Raw genomic sequence first — 8943 nt, forward strand, 5'->3', positions numbered from 1 at the left:
CACACACACACACACACACACACACACACACACACACACATATATATATATTGACAGCTAATACCATTTAGTCCAGCAACAGTGTATTAGTTCCCGCGAGAACATCTTTCGTCGGGAAATGGGAAAAGCAAGTGATTCCTTCTCGTGAAACACACCAAAGAAATAATAATAAGTAAATAATAAGTAAATAAAATATTTACCTTTATTGATAGCAATGTCAAAAATTTTAATAATTCAAATATTAACGTTTGTATATTTTGCATCTCAAAACAAATGTCGTGGTCACTTTCCTATCGATGTAGCAAATATTTTGTAGCTACTGAATAACACACCAGGATACACACGCAGAAAAAAACATGTGTTTACATGTGTGCGTGTGTGTGTGTGTTTGTATGCTACCTATATGTGTGCATGTGTGGAGGCGCAATGGCCCAGTGGTTAAGGCAGCGGACTCGCTGTCATAGGATCGCGGTTTCGATTCCCAGACCGGGCGTTGTGAGTGTTTATTGAGTGAAAACACCTAAAAAAGCTCCACGAGGCTCCGGCAGGGGATGGTGGCGAACCCTGCTGTACTCTTCCACCACAACTTTCTCTCACTCTTTCTTCCTGTTTCTGTTGTACCTGTATTTCAAAGGGCCAGCCTTGTCACACTGTGTCACGCTGAATATCCTCGAGAACTACGTTAAGGGTACACGTGTCTGTGGATTGCTCAGCCACTTACACGTTAATTTCACGAGCAGGCTGTTCCGTTGAACCCTCGACGTCGTAAGCGACGGAGTGCCAACAACAAAAACAAAAATATGTGTGCATGTATGCGTGTGTCAGGTGAAATCCGAATTTCTCTTGTTTTCAATTTTTATTCTTTAGTTTTTCTTTGTTACTTCTTTAGTTTCTTACTACTCGTGACACGAGATTATATGTTCGATGATCATGACTGAGGAGTTACGGTTTCAAACGTATGTCTCATATTTCCAAATATGGTTTTAGGTTTTCAAATCAGATCTTGTTATTTCAACTCTGGTGTTAGAATCTCGAACCTTAATCTATTTGCACTTAATTGTTGTAAGGCTTTATATTAACGTTGTCCTATCTTTGTGAAAAAAAGAACCAAAAGCAAATATAAAGACAAACACGCATATTATGGTGTTTGTTCTGTGAATCAATATGCTAACGTATCTTTCGATCTGCATGTATCTGTGTGTGTGTGTGTGTGTGTATGTGTGTGTGTGTGTGTGTGTGTGTGTGTGTGCGCGCGCCCTTCTATGTCAATGCATGCATGCGTTTGTGTGAGGAATGAAGAGCAAGGAAGACAGAGAGATATATAGGGAGGTACATATATAAGTGTGTATGTATACTTATACAAATATACAGCGTTAAAGTTTAGATAGAAAATGCATTGACCAGAATAAATCTACGATCAAAACTTAATCTAGAAGCGAGGATAAATAAAATATGATATTAAGAATAAGTGAAAAATATATGGTAGATCTAAGATACTGCGAAATAGCTGCTACGACTGTGCTGACAAGGTTTCTAACAGACACACACACACAGACGCACACACACATACATACATACATACATACATACATGAGTTTTACGCCATACAGAATGTCAATGTGGGGTTCAAGTCGCGAGAAAGGAATTCACTTTAAAGAAACTACATACTCTAGACATATATTGAGCACTCTCTTCATTCGTCGATAAAAGTAATATTTGAATATGTTCTGTCAGTGTGTAATTTAATGCCATATATCTTGTGTAATAGGTTTAAGTCGTCCATTTCTGACTCTTGCGCAACATTAACGAAAGTCATGCTGTTACAAGCAAATTCAACAAGCATTTTATCTGTCTTACCCAGTTTGTATAGAAACCTCCGTTCCGCTCCTGGTCTAAACAGGGTCAGCTGTAAAAGATGCGCTCCAGAATACACTAAAACTTCTCAAATAATTAGTTAATATCATTGAAGGTTTTTCTACCACCTAAAGCATAATCTCATAATCCAACGAATATGTGGATTTTTGTACAGTCCTTGAGAGGCCCGCGACTTCCAACTGGTCTGTTTATGAAGATACTAAATCTGGTAATCCATAATCCATGTCTTCATTTCTTCCACTTGATACTAACGCAGAAACTTTACAGTGACACTGAAACAACGTTCACTATTCCTCTTTGATATACATACCTCACAATCGAACTCCCCAACTCACATCTATTGGCCAAGGAGACCCCTATTTACTTTCCAGAGTTCCCCCATTCCTCAACAAACACCTAAAATGGCTCTGTAAGTAACACTCCTGCATATAATGCCAATACATTTTCTAAGATATTCTTTCTCGTGTACTACCTCCTCTGATGTACTTGCATTAAATTCGTTATAGTTCTTGTAACAACTGAAATCTGGCGACTGCATACGAACTAACGGTCTGTCGAAACCTACCTCTTAGCCAAAACGTTAGAGACTTAGCAGCATTTTGTATCAGTCTTGGAAGAAGGGAAGAAAGCAACTGATTATAAACATGCAAATAATTACCAAAAAAAAAATCAGATAAAAGAAAACTTTCTTCAAAATACTAACTAAAAAAAAAGAAAATAAATTCGTGTCGAATATTTTACCATATTCAAAAGAATGTGAAACTAACTCATAAATACGATGAAATAATATAATATATCCTAACTTAATTTAAAACTAATTTTAGAATCTTGCATATAAAATCTTAACGATTAGAAAATTATTGACCAACACATGAGGAAATTTCAATCTGAAAGAATGATTGGGAGATGCACCAACGTACAAAATCTAATTCGTACAAATTTAAGTGAAAATATAAAAGTTATTATCTTTCTAATTTTTCAATCTGTCAGTGAAGAAAATATTACATTATCTTTTTATCTAACTATTGTTCAAAAATATCACATACAAAGTACTATAAAATAAAGATCTATGTACGGAAATTTCATAAGATGATATTGTATTTCCTATTAATCTAAGGCGCTCAATTGGTAAAAAAGTAAAATTAACTTACTGTATCATATTTCATATTTCTATGTTCTAAGTTCAGATTATGCAGAATCTTCCATTTACCTTTTGTATGAGGGGGTGAGGTGCATAAATTATGTGCTGGTAATAAAACAAATGGCTTGGTCAATCGTTTGATAAGTAAATCTGCTGCCTTATCAGAGTCCTTTCGTCGCACTTTGGGACCTCATCAGTGACTTACCCTCCACTGCTCCAGGATTGCCACAGTCACAAACTAGATTTACTGTTTCCCAAAGTACAACATCAGTTTCACACCAAAAACCATGCAAAATAAATGCAAGGAAATTACACTTCCATAATTTAATTCATAACACTGATATTTTCAGATTCGAGGAGGTACCTGTGGTAAAGCCATTTAATTAAAAGAAAAGGAAAAGAAAATTAGTGACTATGGTATCCTACAGTATATATATATATATATATATATATAAACTAATTTTAAGTATGAATTACCTATAAATTGTTGTAGCATGCTGACTACCCGATGAAAATCATTAACGTGATTTTATCCTTATATTTTATTATAAATTAATATATACACACACGCACACACATATATATACTCACACAGACATATATATATTCCATTTTTATATGTATATATATATATGTCCTCTCTGACGGTCACTCGTTGTGGTTTGTGTGCATATGCTTAAATGCATTCAAATGTATTTGTACGAGCCGAGCAGAGAGATGTATATTCATGAATATGCAGTGTTTGTATTTCATTAGACGGCAGGCTGCCACTCGCGTGCGTGAGTTTCACCGAACAGATTGGTAACGGAAGAAGAGAGATTGTAATACAGTGAAGTTGTGTGCGTGTCAAAGCAAAACTGGAGAGGTGTCAGTCGGGGTTACTGGTATGTATGGTGGGATGGTTTGCCGTTTACATATATATATATATATATGTGTGTGTGTGTGTGTGTGTGTGTGTGTGTGTGTGTGTGTGTGTGTGTGTGTGTGTGTGTGTGTTTGTGCGTGTGTGTGTGTGTGTGTGTGTGTGTGCGTGTATATATATATTTATATAGATAGGTAGATAGATAGATACATACATACATACATACATACATACATACATGCATACATACATACTTATATGTACGCACACATGTATGAGCGTGTTCGTATGTGTGTGCGTGTGATTTATGTCTTGTTAGATGATAGCCGTCTCATTCGAGAAGGGTATCATCTGTCTACTAGTTTACAGTGAGATACGCTTGAACGACACATATGCTACTCTTTAAGTATCCGTGTTTAAATATCCAGTGACAAGCATGAGCAGGATGACCGGAAACGATTTCAAGAGCGGGTTTTATATCAGAAAACATAGCCACTAGATTCTTCCCGTAAAAGGATACCCAGAAGTCAATTAGGATTTATTTTTGGAATTTTTTTGCTTTAGCGTGACCCGAAACAAATACCTGGGTATTTTTATGTCCTCAGAAAATATATGCTTGTATGTGTGTGTGTGTGTGTGTGTGTGTGTGTGTGTGTGTGTGTGTGTGTGTGTGTGTGTGTGTGTGTGTGTGTGTGTGTGTGTGTGTGTGTGTGTGTCTGTGTTTCTGTGTGATTGCGTGTGCGTATGTATGTTTATATGTGTGTGGTTTCTTTTTTTTTTCTCCCTTTTTGAAGTTAAAAAATATAATATTCAAATCAATTTTTTAATTTAAATTTGATTTTTATTGCTATTGTTATATTCAGATTTCTATAATGCCCCAGTTTCCCATATATCCATTGGCTTTAAATAATAATAATTGAAACCGAACTGAAGAAATATTTATAGACTCATAGCCCACAAACTTGCTTCTTTAATGCATAAAGGTTGACATTTTACATTTGCTTATAAGTCAACGAACGCGTACAGAGAAATATACTGACTAACAATCTTTACATGTAACCACCCCCTCTTATGAATATCAAAGCACAAGATAGACGAATTTTTATCCTAACACCATGGTGTACTTGAATAATAACCTCCACTTTCCAAATACAAATAGGAATTACTCTAAATAACATGAACAAGTAAAGAAACTTATTGACCAGCTACAACGTACCATCTATTTACACCCTTTTGTGAGCCCTTAAAAATTCCATAGCAAAAAAAGTTGAGACGCCCAATTTCTAAGTCTTTAAATGCTTGACTAAAATTTGAACTCTTACTTTTACATTGCCAAAGCAAAAGATTAAATCGAATAAAACCGAAAATAATTAAACTAACGACACATCGACTGACCAAAAGAGTTCCGCTACTTACTTATTTCCTATAAACCACTAAAAAGTTATCTCATGGCCTGAAACTGACGCACCTAAATAAACACACAAAATGAATAAATTCTGAACAATAACATAACCCCAAATCTAATCAATAAGAATTCTCCAAAACACCTTTCCATCACAACCCACCCTACAAACTAATTACGATTCAAGTGAACCCCACAAACCTCAGAAAAAATTATGTAAAACCAAGATTATTTTGATGTATCACACACCCATGATGGCTTAGCTGGCCGCACATTCGAGATCACTGTCAATACTTTTCTTGTTAAAGAATAATAAAGTCTTGCTCTACAAAAGTATGGAGATTAATTCTTAATAGCGCATCGGTAAAGTTTTTTGGTTTTCATATTGCAATTTTATTTCTAGATGAAACAATCTACTCATTTCATTCAAATTAATTACGTATGCATTAATCATGTAATGCCTAGTAATGTCTGCATTTTAGCAATGGAAACAGCTGTTGCTCTTAACAATAAAATCTTAAAGCATCAATCACATTTTTGTATTTATTTTCTAAATAATTTGCTTTGATAACTTGGTTTAACCAGTTTAACTCGTTACAAACTCACTCCTACTGAATATATTGCATTGAAACAATTTTAATAAAAGTTGGGCACTTAAATTCAATTGATATATCTTTATATTGTTTAAGTACTAGTTCAAGATATGTTTGTGTATATGTGTGCGTATGTATGTGTTATTCATCTTCATACATGTATGTGTGTGTGTATGTGAAGTTAGAAATTAAATAATTTGCTACTAGTATTGAAGTAGAATACTGTCTATTTTATGGTCGCACCGTCAGAGTGAATAACCCCAATTTATAGTTTCAGCTCTATAAAGGCAAAGGCCTCCACAATGTCAATTGCTTCTCTTCAAGCCTACAAAATAGAGGTAGAACCCAATATGCTTCACGGGTTCAACATCACTGACAATCTAGGTTATCTATCTCATGTACAAAGCCTTGTTTTTTCTCTGATCCAGATATATTCAGGTGAAATAAGTCCCTAGATATTGAAACTAGCTACAGTAACTTAAAACTGGCTTTGCGAAGTTTCTCTTCTTTCCATCTTTCCGTTAACCATTTTATCTATAGAGGCAAAATTACAGCCCTAATTTAAGTATGCAATATATACACAGGTGAAAATTTCGGAGAGATTCCACGTCGTGGTAAATGTAAAATAAGATATAAGGTGAAAAAGCACGGAAATCATGTTTGTGTAGATAAAGATTATTTAATCCATTACAATATGTACAGAGTCGATCGGTCTCCCTTCGCTAATCCTGACTCAATGTTATGAAATCATACGTTTTTGATTTCGTCTTGCGTAGGAGCAGGTATGATCCAATTTTGCGGTTATACAGAAAAGTATAGCTCAAAGGTGATAATCAGTGAATATAATGTTTCTTTAGCTAAAGGGATAATCAGTGGATATAATATTTCGTAGCCAAAGTGAGGTAAATCTTTTTTTTTCCTTTTTTCTGGCTGTTTCTTTATTTGTGAATTCCATTATATAGTGAATTCCACTATTTAGTTGTTGTTGAGTTGAGGTCCTCTCCGTGCATTGGTATAGTGGGAATATTGTGAATTGCAGTTGGTAAACCATAGCACATCTGGCTATGTGATCACAGAGTGGTATTTAACAGTATTGGGGTTGGTAGATTTGTTGTCTGTGTAAAATAGATCTACGTCTTAGGGACATTCTTCTTGAACTTATGTAGTTCCTACTGCAAACGGAACATGTTATGACGTAGATCAGATTTTTAGAGGCGCAAATGTAGTCAATTTTAATTTTAAATTTTTGTCCTTGTTTGAAATAGAATTCGGAGCCTTCCATTATATTGGGAATGTTCCACAGTTCGGTCGTCCACATTTTTTAACTCTTGCTTCCATTATATTTTAGTATAGTTTTGCATTTGAGAGTATCCATTTTAGTGGTTTTGGCTGTTTGTTACTTTTACTAATTCTATGGGTGCGTAGAATTTCATACAGCTTAGGGTCTTTATTCAGTATTGGAAGGTTTTGGATAAAAGTATTATATGCTTCGATGTTTCTGGAGGATGTATGTGGAAATATACGCTAATATTTTTAGAGTGGGTGTGTTGTTGTGTTTGACTTCTCTTAGTCTTTGTATATTAATTATTTTTGCACGTTTTATCTCATCATCTATATGCGAAGTTGGGCAGTATCTTTCGACGAGTGTGTTTTTAGATTCTTGTAGTTCTCTGGTGTGTTTTTTCCGACACTATAGTACAGATTCTTCTCCTCAGATTGAATAGGATCTTTATTGTAATATGTCTCGGGTGGCATGAGCTAAATAACAGGTATTGTTTCGAGTCTGTAGTTTTGTAAAATATGTTGGTTTCTAAATTTTTTTACTTTTTGATTAGTATATCTAGGAAAGGGAGTTCCTTATTGTTGTGTTCCATTTATTTGTATTTATGCTATTGAGAAGTCTTTTAAATTTCAAAAGTTACTCCATGTTCTCATTCCATAGAATGAAACCGTCATCCAAATATATTTTCCAGTTTTCCTTTATGTATTGGGAAAAGGAATTTCCGAATTTTGTGGGTGACTCCTGATATAACGTTAGTTCCAAATAGACCATTGTCAGGTTTGGAAGAATGGGAGCTGCCTTAGTTTTCATCGCAACTCCAATTTTTTTTCTCGGTATACAGTGGTGTCAAATAGAAAGTGATTTTGCCGGAGAATAAATTTCAATGATTCATTTATGAACTCTTTGCTAATACGTTCCGGTATTTCTTCTGGATAATTTCCCAGCCAGAACTGAGTTGCTACTAATCCATAAATATGGGAGATATCAGTATACAGGTTTGCAACATCAAAAGAGACCGTAAGTGTTTTTCCTTTACTCTTTTTGTGGGGTAGTTTGATATGGCCAAATCATCTCTAATGTAACTTTTAATGTATTTTAGAAGTGGTTTCAAGAGGATGTCACTGAAGTAACTCAGTCGGTGCGTTTCACAGGATGGTCCAGCTATAATGGGCCTTAGTTCAAGGTCATACATATAACCACTGGTGTGGGTATATGTATGACTTCGGTGATTTTTAATTGCTTCATTCATAATATGGCTTTTATGAATTTTCGGTAAGCCATAGAAGTGGCTGGGTCTACATTTAAAGGTAGTTATGTATTCTATTTCTTTTTTCATCAAGCCTTTTCCTCTTTTTCGTGTAGTTGAGCTAATGTCGAGAGACTTTTCATTATTCTTTGGGGTTTGTAGTCTTCGATATTTTCGTAATAGTCTTCATTATTCAGCATGTATATTACTAGATTATTGTAGTAATCCGTGTCCATCATTACTATCGCAATCCTTTTTTCGTCTTCGTTAATCTTTAATGCCGCATCATTTTGTAATTCAATTAATTCTTTCCATTGGTTAGTGCTGAATTTTGAGTTAATTTTTTGCTTGTTCAGGGTGTGGTAGGGGAAGTTTTCAATGCGGTTACAGAAATCGTCGATTGTTTTATTTCTACGTTTGTGTCGAATGTAGTTACTTTTTTTTTAACTAGTTAATCATCTTCAATATGAGAGTTAATTAGTGTGTTTCTAAGTGTATATATATATATATATATATATATATATATATATATATATATATAT

The 8943-nt window shown here is 34.6% G+C and overlaps 1 protein-coding gene and 1 long non-coding RNA gene across 2 annotated transcripts in view; one reads left to right on the plus strand and one right to left on the minus strand.

Moving 5' to 3' along the window:
- The window catches only part of LOC106870191 (uncharacterized), a 405419-nt gene that overhangs the window by 383117 nt on the left and 13359 nt on the right, over positions 1–8943 (plus strand). The window lies entirely within an intron of this gene.
- The window catches only part of LOC106870195 (uncharacterized), a 35217-nt gene that overhangs the window by 10240 nt on the left and 16034 nt on the right, over positions 1–8943 (minus strand). Inside the window, exon 2 of the long non-coding RNA XR_001409493.1 lies at positions 3027–3380. This is a non-coding gene — a long non-coding RNA (uncharacterized LOC106870195). The remainder of the gene's footprint in view (positions 1–3026; positions 3381–8943) is intronic.

The sequence above is a fragment of the Octopus bimaculoides genome, chromosome 4 (assembly GCF_001194135.2).
Source record: "Octopus bimaculoides isolate UCB-OBI-ISO-001 chromosome 4, ASM119413v2, whole genome shotgun sequence".
Taxonomy (NCBI): Eukaryota; Metazoa; Mollusca; class Cephalopoda; order Octopoda; family Octopodidae; genus Octopus; species Octopus bimaculoides.